Source organism: Lactuca virosa, chromosome 7 (assembly GCF_052849685.1).
Source record: "Lactuca virosa cultivar CGN04683 chromosome 7, Lactuca_virosa_CGN04683_v6, whole genome shotgun sequence".
In the NCBI taxonomy this organism is placed as follows: Eukaryota; Viridiplantae; Streptophyta; class Magnoliopsida; order Asterales; family Asteraceae; genus Lactuca; species Lactuca virosa.
The window spans coordinates 172730701-172741358 of NC_136432.1; the positions used below are offsets into that span (position 1 = coordinate 172730701).

At 35.7% G+C, this 10658-nt stretch overlaps 1 pseudogene; it reads right to left on the reverse strand.

Annotated features, from left to right (window-relative positions):
- Window positions 1-8551: 8551 nt before the first annotated feature.
- On the reverse strand, window positions 8552-10091 carry LOC145125405 (epidermis-specific secreted glycoprotein EP1 pseudogene; annotated as a pseudogene).
- Between the last annotated feature and the right edge of the window lie 567 nt (window positions 10092-10658).

The following is a 10658-nucleotide window of genomic DNA, read 5'->3' on the forward strand; positions in this document are numbered from 1 at the left end:
TTATGGCTAAGAAGAGGAGTCATGAATTGTTGAAATGGTTAAATCAAGAAGATGTGTCATACCTCTTTCCAAAACAAGTCTTAGAGTCATACTCCAAGACTATAAGTTGAGTGACATATTTTAAAGAAAGGTTTATAACACTTGTCAAATGTAAGAGTAAAAGTGTCCTACTCTTATACATTTGAAGTTGGTAAGTTGTGATGTTTTGGATTAAACAAAGACCAACTAAGGCCAGTTGTGTGAAGTGTATGTCTTGATAAAGAATCCGCACTATCCCTTGAATATTTGACAAGAGAGTCTTATATGTCAAAAGGACAATGGGAGTCTTAAAGGTGTTAAAAGTCTCAAGAACTAATCAAGAATCAAAACCTGAGGTTCTTCACTAGCACACGACTTTAGGTTTATAACCTATCGTGTTGACATATTCTGTGCCCATTCCAGTTAAATTTGTCTTTGCATAGGAGTTCTGGAAGTTCTTAATTGGTTGCATAACAACTTGGAAGCAATGGCAGGCCCTGTACTGCCAGGTGGCAAGAAGTTAAGATTGCACATGTTCAATCTATATCAGTTTGGATTTGTCACTAACCTAGTCTTGTGATTGTGGTCTTGACAAATTCTCATGGACAAGAACACATACACCATAAAATCTAAGGGTCATAAGGTTTCTCTCCGATTCATGAAAATGATGGTGAGGAAACACTTCCATCAAGTAGATTTGAAGCAGATGGCAAAAGGTCTAAACAATTGAGACTATGATTACGGCATCCCATTTCATAGTTATGAAATTGTTTAGACACATATACATGCTATCTAAGGAAAGGTGTATGATTTTGATAAAGTTTTATCAAAGCAATCTCGTATCAGAAGTCTGAACTTTGGTAAGAAAGTCAATAAATTATTGATTTCTAGAAGTCCAGCTGATTTCTGAGTACATGTCAAAGCTAGTGGGAGCATAAGTGTTATGCTAATAATCATCATGTTAGTGGGAGCATGATAATTAAGATAAAGGTTGCAAGTTAGCAATGTTAATTATAGAAAACAAAAGTTTCAATTCGTGGAGTTGCAGGGGTTGGAAAGTTGTTTTGCTATAATTAAGGGAGAGGAAATTATACTTCATTTCAATTCTAAAAGCTTAGATTGAGGTTTTAATCATCTTTAGTCAAGGATATATATGAATTTTGTGTTGAAATGACACTCAACATAAGGAAATTCTATATATGGGTCTATTATTTGCGTTCTAAAATTTGAGTATGATTACGGCATCCCTTTTCATAATCTGAATTATGAGAACTTGGCAAATAAAAATATTGTAGCAAAAGACTAGTCTAGAATCATGTCTTTATGTGAGACATCATGAATCGTGTACCATTTGCTTTGGGTACAGGATCGATTGCATGTGCTATAATATTTGTCCTTTCTAAAATTTTCCAAATGCCTGGGGCATTAAGAAGGGAAAAGGTCTAGAATTGGATATGACTAAAAGGATTAAGAAATTGTTGAGGACAATCTAAGGTTTACTAAAGATTGGTTGCTCAGGGACAGTTGGAAGTATAGTGCTAATTTTGGAAGGACCATATTGACATATTCTGAAAAGAGGCATCTCTTGTTCAGAAGTGATAGTCAAAATGAGAATATGGAGTTGTCTCCATAGGTGGAAGTTCTCTGTGTAAGATTAGAAAACTTAATGCAAAAAGCATGTTCAAAGCAATGTAATTTGAATATGAGACTTAGTTTCCATGGAGTTGATCTCCATTGGAATACCTTATAATGTCTGTTGACAAGTCTTTGTGACTTTGTACATATCCATTACAGGAGGGTCAGTGCATATAACTTTAAAATCTAAACAAATTTCGATAAATGATAGGAATTTGAAATTCTCACATTTTTCGATAAGGATTTGGGAGTGTGAAATTAGAATCATTGAAATTATGTTCAATTGGTTTATTTCACAAAGTAAGGATCATAGACAAACATAGAGTGCATACTTGGTGCATGGCAAAGCTATTGTTTAAGAAAAACATAATGTACATGCTTGGAGCATGGGACAACTAGTGTTTTTAATTCAAGTATAAAGTTGATAAAACCGAAACAATGAATAATGAGTAATCAGTATGGTGATAAATAAAAGTGTTTATTTATATTCATAGGGTTTGATACCATATTTGATTCATTTATTCTTGTGTTTCTCTTTGCATGTTTTGACTTCCAGAATAACTAAGTCGCTCTTCCTGAATGATTAAGTTATTCAAACCATCCACAGTCGGTCATATGTTGGAAGTAGATATGAATCAAGACTGTCATGGGTTGGCTTGTAGAGGTCCAAGTTGGTGGACAAAGTGGTGCTACAACACTCATGAGTGCTCATAAGTTCTGAGTATTGGATTCAACCCACGCTCATTTGAATCACTTCATGGATTTTATCACGAGTGATCATGAGACGATAATATCTTATATTCTTAAAACCTAGAGATATGAGTTGTTACTATGAGTTGGTTATACATTGATTGCACGAAAACGCATTGGTAACTCGATGTTATAAAACGTGCCTTTGTGTATGATTCAACAAGTAGTAGAACAAGCCATATGAGTCGAAGTTTATCCATTCCTTTTACCTTTGGGATAAAAGCGATATATGTGGGGCCCTCGATGATTTAGCGATGACACATGTGAGTGCTTGGCCAAGCCAGGACTGATTTGATTTGTTCAATCAGTCAGTCATCATAAATCGGAAATCGGGAAACAACAAATGGACAGAGAGAATGATTGATAATCCATGTCTCAGTCCATATGATATCTAGAATAGAGGAATATATGATCCCTTATCTAATGGACAAGTCATTGAAAAAAGGTCAGAGTTCATCAGCAAGGTCAGAGTTCGACAGAAGCTTTTGAGAGCTACGATTGCTAGTCGGGGTTTGAAGTCATACTCAATAATAGTTTTAGATTTATCCAAGTGGGAGACTGTTGGATTAATGTCTAAGTCCATAACTATAATTGGTAAGACTTGACCCGACCCGGCATGGTCCATTTGGGTTGCATGGCATTGGGACATTTGGATTGACAAGATGAGGAAAAAGGATACTAGTGATTTATATTAATATATTATAAGTTCTAATATATTAATATATAATCATATTATTTAATTAGTATTGATCAAGAATTAATTTATAATTAACTAAGTGATCAAAAAAGGACTAATTAAATATGGACTCTTAGATATATATATGTGTGATGGGCCAAGTTCATTTACGTTGGGCTAAGCTTTCATGGATAGTCCATGGAGTGTTTAACCCATGGATCATATGAAATGAAAGGTCATGGGTATTAGGGTTTAACCCTAATCTCCACACTATATAAAGAATTCGTTCGTTGGTGAAATTGGCACTAGTGTGTGTACACAAAAGGGCAAGGCCGATTTCACTAGAGAGAACCAAAGTATCCTTATTCTCAAGGTTATTCCAAGTGTTCATGGTGTTGTGTGAACCATTTGAGGTGTCACACTTGGGGCACTAGGCACTCAAGATTCATGAAGACAAGTTACATCAAAAAAAAGGTATGTATTCTATCTATTTTATTACCCAAGTATATGATATTTGTATGCTAGTATAGGGTAATATCTTGGAAACTTCATATTTGCATGTATAATAGAGAAAACATAGATCCAAGGTATTTAGGGTTGTATGTGCACCATAGGATGTTGTAGTATACTAAAACCCAACACTTAGTTCATATGGTGGCCGTGAACCCTTCAAGCTATGACCGCAAACCCTTCCTAGAATCAAGCCTAGGGCCGTAAACACTTCATGTGTGGCCGTAAACTCTCCTTAGCCGTAAACACACCCTTGTGTGGCTATAAACACCCTTTTATACAATCATATGTGATTGTAACACTTCATTCCAAATGCTTCCTAGCACCTAAGGTTGTTCCCTTACATGATTAGTTGTTATATACACTAATTATATACATATATGTGTCATTATATGCTTAATAGGATTCGTTTGTGCTCCAGGCTTCACTTGGCATACTTAGCATCCTATATGGATCTTTCATTCGAATCACTCACTACATGTGAGTTCATACCCCTAAACTTATCTTTAAAATGATTTTAAATGCTTTTATGGGGGGGAGGGGGGAATACAAGTAGAAAACAATATAGTTATAGTATCAATCACATGTGATTTATAACTATCAAACAAGAGGATTTCTTATACTTCAAAACTGTGTTATCAAACAAACTGTTTCAAACCATTTTATAAACTGACATCAAGTCATCAATAACCATTCAAATGGTTAAAACTCTTTTATATGATAAACTCTTTATCGTTTTACAAAACTCTTTTAAACTTATATATTATCAAAATCATGTATATATAGATATAGTTATATAAATAAGGTTGAAAGGGCTTAGGACTGATAACTCGCTTTATTTCTTGTTCCTTGTTTGGTTGTGGACTTAGGGTATCGGTTGTTTGTCCGAGTGTCGTTTAAATCTTAGTTATATATTGTGTATATGTATGTAGATATAAAAGTTCTTCCAATCAGTTCAATATCTTTGGGTAGCAAAGGTGTACAAACATGATCAGTCATTCAAACAACAGTACTAGTAAACTATAATAGGTATAGTTTAGAAGATTACTACTCACTATTTCTAGAACAATGAAACTTACAAGATTCAGTTCATACATGAGTCAGTTCAAACATACTATACACTAAAACAGAAGGAACATACTATACACTAGAACAGAAGGAACATACTATACACTAGAATAGAAGGAACCTACTACACTAATACAAGAACAATATAACACTAATGTGAGCCACTACTTCATGGCATGGCAATATACTGCTGTGTCACGTTTTGTAACCAGAGTCTCCTGGAGGGAGAGCGTGAGTTTGTGTATAGATCTATACGGGATTGACCATCCTACACCTTGCTACTAGCTACAGTGGGACATGCAGATCTACGGGTGACGAATGTCATACCATTTCGACGTCTTCGAACGTCGTGTTTCATTAGTCAATCAAGTATGGTTATAATCTCATCACATTTTACCTTAATTAAACAATTGGTTTAAGGTAGTTAGTACATCTGTAGTTACAATATACAATACTACTGTACATCGTCATTTTCCCATTACATTCATATAGTGATCTTCTCACATAAACGGTAATGTAAACTATTTTATGATAAAGATAGTCTTATACTTGGGAAAAACACTCATTTTTACAAAAGAGCAAACGTACAAAACAGTCGGGTCTTGGTAGAAGACTACTTTCAATTTTAGTAGAAAATATAGGATTTTCTAGGAGGTATACAAACAATTACATCAAAACACTTACAAACATTTTCATCAAACTAATACAAACATTTGACACTAAAATACTTATGAACTCACCAACTTAAATGTTGATCTACTCTTTCAAAATAACTTGTATTCTCAGGTCACCAATAGACAGGTACCGATAACCAGGTTTTGAGAAGACGGAGTATGTTCAAGACTCGTCTTTTATTTTGATTCATATTTTGGTGTCTTTCAAAGTATACAGAACACACTTGTATTAAATTATATTATTAATACAATGGATGATGTTGTTGCTTGTTTTACTATTGTGCATTGTTATGATAGTGTACATGACGTCCTCCGCCCCCGAACGTTTCCGCCGTTCTGGTTTGCGGGTGTGACAGATTGGTCCGCCGTTCTGGTTTGGAGGTGTGATAGATACATGGAGAATAATGCTTAGAGGTATGTTGTGTAAATATGAGGTGTCTATTCCAAGTTATTTCTTTTTTTAGATGGGCTAACCGATCCAAGAGGGGTCCTCGGCCCAAAAGAGTGGCCCAAGAAGAGTAGTTTCGATTTTTGGTTTGGCCCAATAAGGATTCTCGGCCCATTAAAGCTTAATAAATGATTTCGGTTCGATGAGCCCTAAAAATGATTCTCGACCCAACTAAGGCCCAAGTATGGGTTTTCGGCCCAAAGAGACGTCCACTAGAAGCTTTCGACCCAAAAAGGCCCATTAGGAGAGTTTTCGGCCCAACAAGACCAAAAGGAGAAGTTATCGGCCCAATAAGGAAGTCTTGGTCCAATAAGGGATTTGGACCGACAATTCTTGGGCTAAGGCCCAAAAATGATTGGATTTGGTTTATTGGATCGAGTTTTGGGCTTATACGTGCTTGTTTCGACTTGAATGACAATGTACGAAAGCATGAACTTAATAGCATTGAAGTTTGAAATTCACTCAATGAAGTGTTGCAAGATTTCACAAGAAGGTTATCTTGTATAAGGATCAACATTCGTAACCCTAATTTGCTAGTTGTGACACGTACTCACTGAGTCGACTCGGTTGACTCAGTTGACTTGGACATGTATTTTGACTAGGGTTGGACCTAAGGCTATTTTAGGTATTTTGATATGCATGTTGAGATTGTTGTCACTGAATTCATGAAGGTGACTGGCAGAGTTGATCTCAGAGTGGCGTGCTATTCAGTTTTCTCATCTGTCTGTGAGGTAAGTCTCCTTACTAGATCCATGGGTCGAAGGCACCAATGCCAACCCATTACTTTGTTGTGTAGAATGCTAGTTGTCTCTGTGATATTTTCATGAAAGACCAGAATCTGGCCCTTGAGAATTGTATGAAAGGCCAGGATCTGGCCCCTAGCAAATGTATGAAAGACCAGGATCTGGCCCCTAGCACTTGTATGGAAGACCGGGATTTGGCCCTCGGCATTGCAAGGAAATACCATAATTTGGCCCATGACAAGAAATGATTGTAAGACTATGATTTGGACCATAGCATTCACTTTCTTATGTATGATATGTGGTACTTTGTGGAACTCAATAAGCTTTGTGCTTACAGTTTATGTTTATAGTTTTAGGTGCTTCTGTTTCGAAAAGGAAGGGCCCGACGTGATGGCACAACATCATCCCCTTATGATTTCTGCATTCTGAATAATTGCACTCTGATGTTTTAAATATTATGACTTGGTGTTTGAATTTGAACAATTGATGAATGATTTGATAGACTTCTAAATGAAGATTTTTATTACTGTTTTTGGGACATTACAATATGTATTCATGAATGGAGGTACCGCAATTTCCTGGCATTCTTAAAAGCAAATACTTGTTGCCACGTTCTCAAATCATGCTAAAGTAATTGCACTGAATGAAGCTAGTAGAGAACGCGCATGGTTAAGATTGATGAGATAACTCATTTTCTCTTCATGTGGACTGGATAAAGATAAAGGTCCAAGTTTAATTTATGAAGATAACTCAGCATGTGTCACTAAAATGAAAGAAAGATATATCAAGAGCAACATGACAAAGCATATACCTCCAAAGTTTTTTGAGTACATTGAAGAGCTTATAAAAAGATCAAAAGGTTGAGATAAAATACGTTCAATCCAACAACAATAATGCATCATACCTTTTCACAAAGGCACTTCCTATTGCAATCTTCAGAAAACATATGCATGGAATCAGAATGCGACATGTGCATATAATGTAACAAATGTCAAAATGAGGGGGAGTAAACTATACACTGCACTCTTTTTCCGTTCGCTAAAGTTTTTCCGACTGAGTTTTCTTTAGCAAGGCCTTTAACGAGGCAGTACTTCAACGTTGAACTCAGATTAGAAAAATTATCATCCAAGGGGGGTGTTATAAAATCCATCAAATTATTGAGTTAGACAAAGCATGTAGATAAACAAATTTCACCACTTGAATAATTTCTTTACCTATTGAGTTACTATTTTGATGATGTATATGATGATATGTAGTATAAATATTCCTCAAATATAAAAATAAAAATACACCATCTTAAATACAATCTTCTAAGTGTTCAAGATTTCTCTCAAGTCTTCTTTTTTCTTTCATAATGTTTTAATTTAGTTTTGTTATTTTTGTTTTAATTACATCGAATTTATAACACATATATAACTAAAAAATTAATTTAATAAAAAACGATGTAATATATATGGATTTGGTTTTTTCCGTCTACAATACTTTTTCTTGATTAAAAATAAAAGGTATTTTTGGTATGTGTCTCTATTTAGTGGAGCAATTGTGGCGTGGATGAAGCACTAAGCTTGATGCAGATGTCAAAGTTTTCATTGTACTTTTGAAGATATACAAAATTTTGGTTGTGATGCTTGAGAGTATCTATCTAATTGTCTAATTTTGTAAAATATTGATAGAAAAAAATGAAATACTAAAAACGCATAAAAGATGGTTGTATGAATTAGACTTTGAAAAACTAGAATTAACGCATACCCAAATGAGGTCTAATGGTTGAAAAATGAAATTTCATGCGGTAGGTTAAGGGTTCAAAACACAACACATCAAAAATATTGTTAATGTTTCGTGATTGATCTTTAACGTTAATTCATCCTTAAACGGTGCTCTTTATAAGTTTTTAGAATTATTTAAAAATTCATTTAAGTTTAAAAAATATAGTTTTTTTTTTCTTTAGCCTTTTTAAATAGTCTGCATAGCTCAAGAAAAAAACGAACAGTAAAGACTGCACTTGTCCACCTTTTTTCTACAGATACAATCGACAGCAAATATTTTTTATATTTTAAAAAACAAACAAAATCAACTCTATTATTTTAGTTTGACAATTTTAATATATTAAAACAAGAATATTATTTGATTCCGATACAAACACGTAATGGAAGATTAAAATTTAGAAAAGCAAGTTGTGGTATTTTTTTAAATCTTCATCTTCCTTATTCCCCCATTCCTCGTAGACCTATACAGAGCTATTAGACGGGTGTTTTGATGTAGGCCAAATGAGTCGAGTTCCCGACCCTCGTCAACGTTTTCAACTCGTTAGCGATCCAACACCTCGATAGATCTGTGCGATAGAAATACCCCATACACTTACAGTCCTTTGTGCATTTACTCTCGCAATCTTTCTGCTTCACCGGCCCACTCCCCGGAGAGTATTTAGAAGTGAAATGGTCGACTCCTTTCAGCTGGTAGTAAGGAGAACCACCCGCTTTACAAGACGGCGACTTCACGTTGCATTTTGTGCTCCACGCAAAAACACCCTCCGGCGACGGACACCCAACACACTGGCTATCCTCACACAGCCCAAACTTGCCGCAGCGTTCAGGCAGTTGGCACTCATCTTCATATATATCCCCCCTCGTGCTCTCCCTTTTATCGAACAAACTGAACACCAGACTCCACATGCCAAAAGCCACATTGGGACGATAAGAGTAGAGTCGTAAGTTCCCGTCGATGCCTAATCGGATATACGATAATGTGTTATTGAATCGGAGTAAGTCCAAGTCCACATAAGGTTGAGCATCAGAGTTTGAAAGATGACATCTCAGCGCGTTAAAGTCGTTATTGTATTCGGTTTCCACGATTCCGAATGTTGCATTAACAATAGTCACATTTCGTTGGCTCACTTCCGGAAACGTGGATGACCAGTAAAGCATGTTCTTATAATACAAACCCAATCTTTTTGGCTCTATCACGAAACTATACGCTCCATTAACGTTGTTTGTCGTTGAAGCTCTGCTGACAAGCTTCGTCGGACCTCGGATCCGGAGAGATTGACCAAACAAGAGCGTATCAGTAGGTGAATCAAAGCTTTGCCAGACAAAACTACCCTTCGAGTCACGAAGCACCATATTACCATCGGAGAGTATAGCAAAACCGACGACACCCTTGTTGGCGGTGTTGGTTTGCCATGCGATCCGGCCATCTCGGTCGGCCAGTACAAGGTTTCCGTCGGAGCCCAATGAGAATGTGGCGTTTTCGCCAACAGGGTTGCCTCTGTTTGCTTCCCATACCCATCGCATCATGTATTCGTCATTTCGGACCCCCATGCGGAGACTGAGAGTGTAGACACCGGGGGTCGTGTTGTAGAAACATAGCTGGAAAGGAAATGTGAATGGAGGAAGAGGACGATAGTTTGGGGCGTATTCGGACTGGGCTTCTCCAAAATCGCCTTGGTTGACATACCGAAAAGTGTCGGCGGGGGGAACAACGGCGTCGGATATGGTGAATGATATGAAGATGAAGCAGAAAAGGATAAAAGAGAGAGAAGAAGCCATGGTTACTGGTGTTACCGTGTCCGATGGATGCATATTTATAGAAAGTTACGTATTTTTTATTTATTAAAGAACTAGTATAATTTATTGAAAACGTAAGGGATACTGGTATCCCGGTTTTATGTGTTAAGTTTATTTATTAATTCTTTTCAATATATAAATTATACAATATCAAATACGATTAAAATTTATTTTCAAAATAGTAATATTATTTTTAAATTCTTGTAGAATGGTCATTGTGCTCGCTATTTTTTTATATATTTATTAATTTTATTGTATTATATAGTATTAGTAATAATAAATTAATAAGAGAAAGATACAAATGAGGTTAATCTTATAACCATTTTTCAATATTTAAGCTAAAATTAGGGACTTTTCGGACAACCGCAGAGAGCGATGTATATACTCTTGGTTTAATTTATTAATTATTTTGTAAATATTGTTTTTTTTAAAATCGTTGTTGTTTAAGCTTATTTTGTACGTTGATGTGACTTAACATTTTGTTGAGTTTTTATCAATGTAAAACATAAGGAAATACCAACGGTTTAAATAAACGACAATGTCAAACCTTAAGTTTTTACGGGTCATGACGAG